The 12,039-nt window shown below is 40.7% G+C and overlaps 2 long non-coding RNA genes across 3 annotated transcripts; one reads left to right on the top strand and one right to left on the bottom strand.

The window, feature by feature from the left end:
- The first annotated feature begins 955 nt into the window (after positions 1 to 955).
- LOC135257221 (uncharacterized) lies at positions 956 to 2,215 on the top strand. The gene is made up of 3 exons (XR_010330619.1): positions 956 to 1,052; positions 1,971 to 1,997; positions 2,133 to 2,215. It is a non-coding gene; the product is annotated as an uncharacterized LOC135257221 (long non-coding RNA).
- LOC135257220 (uncharacterized) lies at positions 2,070 to 11,312 on the bottom strand. Of its 2 annotated transcripts, XR_010330618.1 has the most exons (6): positions 10,028 to 11,312; positions 9,771 to 9,854; positions 8,848 to 9,096; positions 5,212 to 5,250; positions 5,012 to 5,092; positions 2,070 to 2,867 (listed from the first exon to the last, which is right to left on the bottom strand). It is a non-coding gene; the product is annotated as an uncharacterized LOC135257220 (long non-coding RNA). The 2 variants fall into 2 exon arrangements; XR_010330617.1 differs by lacking the exon at positions 9,771 to 9,854 and having other exon boundaries at positions 2,073 to 2,867; positions 10,028 to 11,293.
- Between the last annotated feature and the right edge of the window lie 727 nt (positions 11,313 to 12,039).

Genomic DNA, 12,039 nt, shown 5'->3' with positions numbered 1-12,039 from the left:
AGGTGTAACAGCTGAGGCTATAGCTGCAGGTGTGCCAGCTGAGGGTATAGTTGCTGGTGTAGCAGCTGAGGCTATAGCTGCAGGTGTAGCAGCTGAGGCTATAGCTGCAGGTGTAGCAGCTGAGGCCATAGCTGCAGGTGTAGCAGCTGAGGTCACTTCTGAGGTCGTAGCTCCATCTTCAGCTACAGCCTCACCAGAGATTGACTGTTGACACTCTGAAGGTGGGGTCAGTGTCCCCATGCTGGTCTTGAATTCTCTTTGGGCTTCTTGTGGTGGGTCGTGGATGCTCAGTGAAGACTTTTGGGTTGAAGTATCATAACCATTGTCAGAAGACAGTGTCAGTGATTTTTGCATTCTGATTGAAGGTGTAACAGCTGAGGCTAAAGCTGCAGGTGTAGCAGCTGAGGCTATACCTGCAGGTGTAGCAGCTGAGGCTAAAGCTGCAGGCGTAGTAGCTGAGGCTAAAGCTGCAGGTGTTGCAGCTGAGGCTAAAGCTGCAGGTGTAGCAGCTGAGGCTAATGCTGCAGGTGTAGCAGCTGAGGCTAAAGCTGCAGGCATAGCAGCTGAGGCCAAAGCTGCAGGTGTAGCAGCTGAGGCTAAAGCTGCAGGTGTAGCAGCTGAGGCTATAGCTGCAGGTGTAGCAGCTGAGGCCATAGCTGCAGGTGTAGCAGCTGAGGCTATAGCTGCAGGTGTAGCAGCTGAGGCTATAGCTGCAGGTGTAGCTGCTGAGGCTACAGCTGCAGGTGTAGCAGCTGAGGCCATAGCTGCAGGTGTAGCAGCTGAGGCCATAGCTGCAGGTGTAGCAGCTGAGGCTAAAGCTGCAGGTGTAGCAGCTGAGGTCACTTCTGAGGTCGTAGCTCCATCTTCAGCTACAGCCTCACCAGAGATTGACTGTTGACACTCTGAAGGTGTGGTCAGTGTCCCCATGCTGGTCTTGAATTCTCTTTGGGCTTCTTGTGGTGGGTCGTGGATGCTCAGTGAAGACTTTTGGGTTGAAGTATCATAACCATTGTCAGAAGACACAGTCAGTGATTTTTGCATTCTGATTGAGGGTGTAACAGCTGAGGCTAAAGCTGCATGTGTAGCAGCTGAGGCCATAGCTGCAGGTGTAGCTGCTGAGGCCATAGCTGCAGGTGTAGCAGCTGAGGCTATAGCTGCAGGCATAGCATCTGAGGCTAAAGCTGCAGGTGTAGCAGCTGAGGCCATAGCTGCAGGTGTAGCAGCTGAGGCTATAGCTGCATGTGTAGCTGCTGAGGCCATAGCTGCAGGTGTAGCAGCTGAGGCTAAACCTGCAGGCGTAGCATCTGAGGCTAAACCTGCAGGCGTAGCATCTGAGGCTAAAGCTGCAGGCGTAGCAGCTGAGGCTAAAGCTGCAGGTGTTGCAGCTGAGGCTATACCTGCAGGTGTAGCAGCTGAGGCTAAACCTGCAGGCGTAGCATCTGAGGCTAAAGCTGCAGGCGTAGCAGCTGAGGCTAAAGCTGCAGGTGTTGCAGCTGAGGCTAAAGCTGCAGGTGTAGCAGCTGAGGCTAATGCTGCAGGTGTAGCAGCTGAGGCTAAAGCTGCAGGCATAGCAGCTGAGGCCAAAGCTGCAGGTGTAGCAGCTGAGGCCATAGCTGCAGGTGTAGCAGCTGAGGCTATAGCTGCATGTGTAGCTGCTGAGGCCATAGCTGCAGGTGTAGCAGCTGAGGCTAAACCTGCAGGCGTAGCATCTGAGGCTAAAGCTGCAGGCGTAACAGCTGAGGCTAAAGCTGCAGGTGTTGCAGCTGAGGCTATACCTGCAGGTGTAGCAGCTGAGGCTAAACCTGCAGGCGTAGCATCTGAGGCTAAAGCTGCAGGAGTAGCAGCTGAGGCTAAAGCTGCAATTGTTGTAGTTGAGGCTAAAGCTGCAGGTGTAGCAGCTGAGGCTAATGCTGCAGGTGTAGCAGCTGAGGCCAAAGCTGCAGGTGTAGCAGCTGAGGCTAAAGCTGCAGGTGTAGCAGCTGAGGCTATAGCTGCAGGTGTAGCAGCTGAGGCCATAGCTGCAGGTGTAGCTGCTGAGGCTACAGCTGCAGGTGTAGCAGCTGAGGCCATAGCTGCAGGTGTAGCAGCTGAGGCCATAGCTGCAGGTGTAGCAGCTGAGGCTAAAGCTGCAGGTGTAGCAGCTGAGGTCACTTCTGAGGTCGTAGCTCCATCTTCAGCTACAGCCTCACCAGAGATTGACTGTTGACACTCTGAAGGTGGGGTCAGTGTCCCGATGCTGGTCTTGAATTCTCTTTGGGCTTCTTGTGGTGGGTCGTGCATGCTCAGTGAAGACTTTTGGGTTGAAGTATCATAACCATTGTCAGAAGACACAGTCAGTGATTTTTGCATTCTGATTGAATTGGTTTCCATTTTGGAATGACAGGGAGTAGATTGAGCTGTAGGAAGAGATAATTCTGTGTCCATCCCTGTCATGTCCTGGACTCCAGGGCTATTTAAAGAGTTTTGGTCAAAACTCTCTTCCTGCATTCTAGAAAGCTCTGCAGACTGCCTGTTCTGCATTGTTCCAGAGTCGCCGTTGTCCTTTTCTGGGTCATCCTGGGTTCTTAAAGGCTTAGGTCTCCTTGTTTTAAAACCCCCTGTAAAAAACTGATCAATAGCCAGTTTGGGAAATTTTGCCTGGCTTTTGGATATCAAGAAGTTTGACAGTTCCTTGTTGATGCATATATCCCTAAAGGCTTCATGGTTTAAAAAAACTGTATTTTTAAGTGCACAGTTCTGTAGCATGCTTTCAAGTTGTTCCATCTCTCTGTCTTCAAGTCTTTGTTCCAATGAAGTTACCAGATGTTTTATGTTAACTGGATCCTCAACATGCTCCAGCAATTTGGAGCGAGTCCAGCCTGTAAAATCTAGAAAATGAACATTGCTATTAGAGGTAATTTTTATACGGTAGATTGAAAAGTGGATATGACAGGTATTATTCATAAACTGTATGGATGGCATAACAGTACGAGGGGAGGAAGAAAGAAAAACTAAACACTGAATAAATTAAATTGCAATCAAATTAAACGTTGAATCAAATAAATTGCAATCAAAAATCAATACTGATGTGTTAAAACACTATCAAATTAAATAATCCCTCGGTGACAAAATAATTTACAAATCATTTTATCATTTTATTTGACCACCGTGACATTTATTTATACACAAGCCATTTAAGCACACGGCTGTTTGGTAGCTCCATTATGAGACTACAATTAACAGAGGTTACCACATTAGTTAAAATCAGGGCAATATAGGTACAGCAGAAACTAACTAGTGTTAGCTGTAGCTGAGAATTTTATTTTAGTTTGCAGTCCGCTGGATTTTTTTTCTTGTATAAGGAAATTTTTGGCCCTTTAACAATCGCTAGACAGAGCGCTGGAACAGGGGATATCACCCAGCAGGGTAGCCAATATTCACATAATTGTACCTGCACAGCGTTTTTTCCAGCATTAAAAAGTCTTAGGCACCCGCCAAAGAGCTTTTTTTTCAAGCCGCCTATGAGAAATTGAAGGGGAAAAAAATAATAATAAAAATTACAAATGGATCTAATTATAAGTGCTAGGGTGCTTTCAAGTTTGCATACAACCTTAGACATGCTAAACTAACTTCAGTAGAATCTAGTTAACCACATAAAAGAATAACAGTCGACACCGTGGCCCACTAGTGCCACTCGGGCGTATACGCAATTTCTTTAAAAAAGCAGCGAACCTTCAATTACATTTTTTAGTTTTTGTGTTTTTATAGGGCAATTTATTTATGAGGCATCTGCCAAGTTTAATCTTATATTTTATAGACCATTATGCAATGTAATTCAATCATTCAATTCAAACATAAAACAATGCAAATATCTTTTTATAATGGGATGCATGGGAAATGGCTTGGGATTTGGCAATTCTATGCAAATGCCTGAATTATGTGATAATCTATTACGCAATTAATATGTGCAGATTGAACCGATAAAGAGTAAATGAGTAAATGTATAAAAAATTATTATTTTTGGTATTTGTATGGACTCAGTCAAGGTCAATATTCGACTCTAGGTTTTGAGTAACAGAAGTGGAATGCATTTCAAGACAGCAAATCAAAATACTATTTCTGCCTGTAGAATGACCCCTTATAATGTGTCAATCCTTCAGTATAAGGACCGCCGTGACATTTATAAAGATACAGTGGGTCCCAAAAGCCTGAGTACACTACAAAGTCCTGGCTGTTTTCATTACTTATGAAGAAATAATTCAACTTCAGCAACACTTCTTATTCCAGAATACATTATTTAGAACAGCTACAAATTAACATTTTATTACATTTAGTATGAAATGAAAAGCTAATAAGCTAAGTGTATCCACCATAAATGAAGCGTTTCTCCATTCATTGTCACTCTGTTTATTCCATTTGATGTGTGTTTCTATAGCTCAGTATGTAACTATCTGGGCAATTAACAAATAAACACTACTGTGGTAAACCAAATATGTAGCTTCCTTACATTTGTGCCCACATTCAGAATTTGTGTTTTGTTTACCACAGTCTAAGGCTAGTATTCTTACATTATAAATATCTACAGACTTATATATTTTTTTTTAAAATAATGTACTTTTGAATAAGAAATATTAATGGAGAATCATAGTTGCATTAGCCATTGATAATGGAAACAATAATTGCTGGTAGTGTCTTCAGACTTTGGGTCAACACACACTGTTGCTGCTTAGTTAAGTCAAAAAAATGCGCACCAGCTCACTCAGCCAATGATTAGTAATCAAGTGTTCTCCTTTTTTTCCACAAGGCTCCTTTTCCTTTTTTCATAAAAAATATATATGCATAATTATTATTTTTTTAAATAATCAAGAATCGGCTCTAGCAGTAGAGCTGATCCCTCATGGTTAGTTGCTCATCCCTAATGTAATCCCTCAATGTATTGTCGATCGGCTGAGTGGATTGCAAAATGTAACCAAATGTGATTTTGGACTAATACTTAGCTATACTACAATTGCTGAACATTCAGAATACTCACTCGGAGTGGACCCAGAGTCAGTTTCATTCGTGGCGTCTTGGGCTTGGGTCTGATCAGGTTCCTCAATCCTTGCCTTCTTTCCTAATGTGGGGAGGCAGGAAAACGAAGAACTCAAAGGCAGAAGATCTGTACATTTGCAACTCCAAAGAAGTTTATTTTTATGGCAAATGCCTTAAGTGTAGACTATTTAGAATACTCACTCAAAGGCTCAGAGGCAGTTTCATCCCCAGTCTTTCTTTCTGCATCAAAGACAAAATATTTCATAATTTCTGGTTAGCCTGAATGTACATACAATTTATTTTTTTTGGGTTGTGCACTTCTTATTTGTGTTAACCCTTTGATGCACAAGCTATGCAAACCCCTTCTAATGCACAACATGGGTCAAAAATGACCCGTATTCATTTCCTATGTTATTTCATGCATGACTGAGTGTTTCTTTGCTATATCTTTTGAAATCAATTTATTTAATCATTTAATATTCCAAGTATTCATTAAATATCTTGTTTTTGATTACTACAAATCATTATTTTCATTTTTCCTTTCTTACTTTATGAACAAAAATAGTTTTTGTATTACTACATCAAGTTTACACACATGGACCAAAAATTACCCATGTATATATGTGTGATTTTAAAAATATAAAGACATACTATAATAATAATTTTGTTAAAATAATTATTTTAGCAGTGATTTAGACCAAACAATAATACATTTAATATTTCAAATATGTTTATTTGTCACTTTGTCACACATAACATACAAATAACACTGATATTGACCTGTAGTGTATCTGTTCTGGTACTGTGGTGAATGTGACGAATAAAAGAAAATAAAACTGATTAAATAAAATCACGTGGGTACAGCGCAAATTGCCATCTCAGTGCTTACATGCCTCACAAATGTCACAAATGACAACTACATGTTTGTGCTCCTTGCACACAGGCCTGGTGCACTGGGAACACCAGCTGCTGACTTTTCTGTCTGTGGCAGCTAGGCAGATCTTGCACCTCTTCTTCTTCACTTGGTCTTCCTGTCTGATGTCCTCCTGTGGCTGGGTGGTGGCTGCATTTTGTTTTTTTATCCCACATCTTCCCATTGCCTCTGTAATATGCTTTTGGAGGTGGGGCGTGCCCTCCATGCGCCTCTTCATATGTGGCATGACAAGCTCTTTGCCCAGCTCCTTGATGAATAGCCGCCGTGCATTGGTCACACCACCCATGTAATCAGGGTGTTGTGCAGTGAAGTTGGTGTAGGCATTGAGGGTGGCAACATCCAGCACATTGTGCCAGAGCACCATGGGCCACCTCCGTGTTCTGGCTTACATGAGTAGGTGCGAACCATCTGATCCATTGTGCCCACTCCTCCTTTTGTTTTGTTATAGTACTGGATCACTTCTGGTTTCTTCTTCACACTGTTGTCATCCACTGCTTTGTCATTAAGCATGGTGCTCAGGAGGACAACAGCCTTTCCCTTCTTCGGCACATAGCTCACCATGGTCATGTTGCCACTGAATCCAAATTCTGAGCTATGTCACTGATGGACATATGCCAGGCATCTTTCGGTGAAACAGCTGTTGAACCGGGTGCAGATCCTGGGCAGCTCCTCAGGATGTTATGGCTTCTTGTTCTGCCCTGAGTGGGGGGATGCTCATTCCACTAAGACCCCTTTTTTACTCAATCTATTAGACTGGGTCTGAGTTTCCTCTTCAGAGGACTCATCAGACGAGTCTTCTATGTCATCAAAGGAGTCTTCTTCATTTAGGAGAGCTGGATTCCAAGACACACCCATAACTCAAGCTTGACCCCGTGGCACAAAGTCTAGGTCATCGTCAGAGATTTCAGACTCAGAATCTGGACCGAGAATTGCCTCCTCATCTTCCTCATCCTGTTCTTCATGCAGAGTCTCTATGACCATTTTAGCAGTAAATCTGGTAAATCTGGAATGACTGGGACCAGCCATACTAACACTCTGAATAAAGAAAATCAAAAGCACAAGAATGTTTTCAAATGCACATCAATATACTGTTATATTTCGAGTTTTATTTTGTTGACCTAGCTAACGTTAGCTAGCTAGAATAGAATATTTCAACAGCTAGCTAGCTAATAGTATTGGACATATTTATCTTTCTCACTAGTAATGGATGTCAAGGTCAAGGTAACCTTAACCTAATGTTTAAATATTATGCACAGTTATCTTTCATAAGATATCAAATATTTTCTTAAAATAGGTAAAACAATTGTAAAATAAGACTTACATGTATCAGATGTGCAAAAGCAGCTGTGTTGAATTGTGAAGGTGTGGCAGGTGAATAGTTGCCCGCAGTAAATATGTTCCTAATTGCAAACATTTACAAATATCAAAAGTTTATATCAAATTCCATAGTGAATACATGTGGGTCATTTTTGACCCATGTGTGTAAATTTGATGTAGAAATACAAAAACTATGTTTGTTCATAAAGTAAGAAAGGAAAAATAAAAATAATGATTTGTGGTAATCAAAAACAAGATATTTAATGAATACTTGGAATATTAAATAATGAAATACATTTATTTCAAAGATATAGCAAAGAAACACTCAGTCATGCATGAAATAACATAGGAAATGAATACGGGTCATTTTTGACCCATGTTGTGCATTAGAAGGGTAGTGATACAAAAATTATTTTTATTAAAAAAGTAAGAAAGGAAAAATTAAAATAAGGATTTGTGATGATCAAAAACAAGTTAATTGAGGAATACCTGGAATACTGAATGATGAAATTATTTTTTTGCAAAGATATAGAAAATAAAAAGTCAGCTGGGTCACTTTTGACCCATGTTGTGCATCAAAGGGTTAAAGGTGCAGTGTGTAGGATTTAGTGACATCTAGCGGTGAGGTTGCAGATTGCAACCAACTGAAGAGAGTCAAAGACCGGATAGACCACCCGGGAACGTTAGGGAAGTTAGAGAGAGAGGGAGAGGCAGAGGGCGGAGAGGCAGAGGTGGTGCAGCAGTCAGGGCCAGGCGAGGGAGGAGAGCTACCACAGCGAGAGTTTCGAGAGAAGAAGAGGAGAGAGTGGAAGCCCTCCAAAGGGACCAAAGAGAAGTAACAGGTTTGTATTTATAAAATTATTTTATTATATTCCTACCTGGTCTGTGCGATATGAACAATACCAATACAACACAAAGTGGTATTTACATAGCAGCTCTGTGCTTTACATGTAGCAATGTTCCTGTAGTTTGTAGTTTGATGTGTTATCGCAGTGTAACGTGATTCATTGCCTGGGAAATGTCAGCGACGCTACTGAATGATTTACAGTGTATAAATACTATATAGGTGTGTATGTTTTGTCCGTTCTGAGCTACTGTAGAAACATGGCGGTGCAACATGGCGGCCTCCGTGGAAGAGGACCTGCTCCCTATGTAGATATAAAGGGCTCATTCAAAGGTAACAAAAAGACAACAATTCTTATTTTCATGGGATTATACACTAATTAAAACATATTTATGAATATTATATTCCATTTCTGCAAAGTCCGTTTCGCTAGATGCCACTAAATTCTACACACTGCACCTTTAAAAACCTTTTAAGAAGCTCCTAGAATTACATAATCTTGGCATTAGCGTTCAAGTACTTTTCTCTGCATAATATGCAAAAAGACAAAAATTCAGATGATGACGACCAGATTTCAGTTAAACAGACCAAAAACCACTCTGCAATATTTACCAGAACAGTCACTTATTAAAATACACATTTGGCAGTCATATTTACATTACGTCTAATGATTTATGATAACAATATTTGTACTGTAGCATTAAGCCTTTGGTCCCACAGTTAAAAAATAAAAATGTATTACCCAGATTCTCAATGAAGCATGGCTGCCATTTTTCCAGGTACTCATAACAGACAAGGTATGACCGCAGATCCCCAGGTTTCATAGCATGATACAGTGCTCTCACTTTATCTGGTTGAAGGGGCTCTTTATGAATTGTTTCATAAGTTGCATCGCTAATATATTTATTCTGAAGCAAGAGATCTGCCATCTTCATGGTGTCAGCTCTTGACAATGTATCAATGAGATGACTCCTGTTATCTTCAAAAAATGCTGCAATCAAAGAAGAGTAAAAGAAATGTTAGCTTTATCTTCATGGAAGAAACAAGAGTAATACAACCAATATGTTTACATGCATAGCCTAAATACACCAAATATCTTTCTGATCCAGGGTTATGGTACTGCCATACACCATTAAAGCAGACTCACTTCTGTGGCCATTCTTTAGGAATTACATCTACATTTCAGGTGTTCAGCAGACATACCAAAGTGACTTACAGTACAGCTTACATACAATCCATTTATACAGCTGGATAGTTTGTTTTTTCTGAAATACAAAAATTTCAGGTAGCACTTGCTCAAACATAAGAGCCAACATAGTGTCCTTCTGAAATAAAAACGTCATCAAATGAATGAGACAAAATGATTAATAAATTAATTTTATTGCTTATTTATTCGTTTCATTGTTAAGCATTTAATTATCAATGCATTTAATTGCATCAGCTTTGATCTTCCGTAATACTAGGCTACAAAACATGAAGACCAAGCAGCTTTTTGGATGTGTGTATAACCCATTTAATACAGGCCGACTGCAAATGTTGTACAAGGCTAACGTAGCTAACAAATAGAGCTTACGTCAGCAATCTAACACGAGAAGCACATTACGTGACCATATTCAGCGGTATCAATTTCAAAATTTCCCGCCAAGATTTGGCTTTCTTAGTTACCTCAAAAGAACAATGACTATGGCTATATTCATTTTTGTCTTGAAAGTTTGTAGTCCGTGTCCAGCTTATAAGCTTGAATTCATGCTGAAATTGAAATAAAACCAAAAATTCCACAGATTTGCTGTACACATAGAGTAACTTATAATTTCCACCCCAATGCCAGTGAATCGGAAATAAATAAATCAGCCGAATACCACCCCACGTCCATCACTTACTACGCAACTTAACTTTGTTTACCAGAAGAAAATGGCACTTACTTTTGGCGTCTTTCGATTTTTTCATCGCAACTGCTGTCTTTTTCATTTTGTTGTTATATTAGCCCGCTATGTTATTTAACTATAAACTGCAGCCTGATAATTGATAATGAAGTATGTATATACGTGAAATGTTTGTGTAAGATGCCTGATAAACTACAGCAAGTTTAACAAAACATTTAATTTAACAACATTAGCTAGCCAGAAACTTGGATCAGACTTATCTCCCCACCAAGGAAATTTTCTTTCTGGGTCCAATGTACAGGGCATGCAGACAGACAGGTAGTCTGATGCAGTCTGATTGGCTGATGTAAACGAACCTACGAAACCTCCGGTTCTGACCATACGTAGCTAGTTCCGTGAAACAGTTTGTCGTGCAGACCTAGCAAACGCGAAAGACAAACAAACAAACGAATGGTTTGTATTTTATTTATCGTATTATGAATGGATATTGAAAAAAAAGAAGAGTTTAATTTAAACGAGGAGGACAATCAGATTGTTATTTCACTTTCAGGTAAATTTATGAAACGCAAGATGGCACGTATGAAGTGCTGTAATCTGGAATTGCGGAGAATGCTTTTCTCTCAAACATGGAGGGCACTCTATGTAGCCTATGGGAGTATACACTCACCGGCCACTTCATTAGGTGACAGGAGGGGCACCCGGTGTGGTATTCTGCTTCAGGGTTCGACGTGTTTTGCGTTCAGAGATGCTCTTCTGCATACCTCGGTTGTAACGAGTGGTTATTTGAGTTACTGTTGCCTTTCTATCAGCTCGAACCTGTCTGGCCATTCTCCTCTGACCTCTGCCATCAACAAGGCATTTTCAGCCAGAGAACTGCCGCTCATTGGGTATTTTCTCTTTTTCGGACCATTCTCTGTAAACCCTAGAGATGTGCGTGAAAATCCCAGTAGATCAGCAGTTTCTGAAATACTTAAACCAGCCCGTCTGGCACCAACAACCATGCCACGTTCAAAGTCACTTAAATCACCTTTCTTTCCCATTCTGATGCTTGGTTTGAACTTCAGCAGATCGTCTTGACTTTTGTCTACAAGCCTAAATGCATTGAGTTGCTGCCACGTGATTGGCTGATTAGATATTTGAGAGAAGATATTTACGAGCAGTGTAACAGGTTTGCCTATTGAAGTGGCCGGTGAGTGTATACAGAACTAGGGCTGTCAAAAAATAAGTTCGAAAACTATTCGAAAATCTTTCTTTTTTTAAAGTTCGAACCTAAATTTGAGCATTCGAATATTAGATTTGGATCCCGCGTATTAACCTGCAGGCTTTCATTTCATGAGGCGAATCATGTTCATGCATGCAAAGTTAACATGCAGGCTTTCACTTCATGCGCGCAAAGTACATTTCCTGTGCTAACGTTACTTCCTCTGTCAACAAAAAACGTTCTGCACTGGACCCAGGGCAAGTGGATCTTCTGGTTTTCCTAGCCAATAACCTCCGGTGATACTTTCAGCTCTATTGACACCTAACGGTACTGGTCAGCTAGCCTCGCGAGCCAGTCTCTTTTTTCACTTCGTTCAACAGATCTGGTCAGCTAACAATTTAGGCTAAATAATGTTCCCATGGCAGGCTATGTTTCCTTTCTTTTCTGAAGATTTTGATAAAATCGGATGATGACAGAAGTTAAACAAACTAAACAGAGTAAGTAATTTGTTGTTTTAGGCTGCAGGTATTAGCCGTTTGAATAGTTTTTGTGTTAAGAAATAAACGTGGATTTCCTATAAACAATCATTTCCCGATGATTAATAAATGCCGATGTGTGGCAAATTACATCCATGCTAAAGTGATTTATTCATTTGCGCATTAGGCTATAGAAACTACAGGGGGCTCATTTATAAAATGAACTTGCGTGCATACGTCAAGTGAAGACCTGACGTAGAGCGACGACCGTTTCCACGGTCAAATCGAAACGTGATTTTCTACGCACGCGCCACACAGTTGGTCTGTAATACGTTTTGAAATGAGGCCCCAGATGTAGTAACCTAATATTAAAG

The sequence above is a fragment of the Anguilla rostrata genome, chromosome 6, assembly GCF_018555375.3.
Source record: "Anguilla rostrata isolate EN2019 chromosome 6, ASM1855537v3, whole genome shotgun sequence".
NCBI classification, from domain to species: Eukaryota; Metazoa; Chordata; class Actinopteri; order Anguilliformes; family Anguillidae; genus Anguilla; species Anguilla rostrata.
This window is presented reverse-complemented; position numbering and strand designations above follow the sequence as displayed.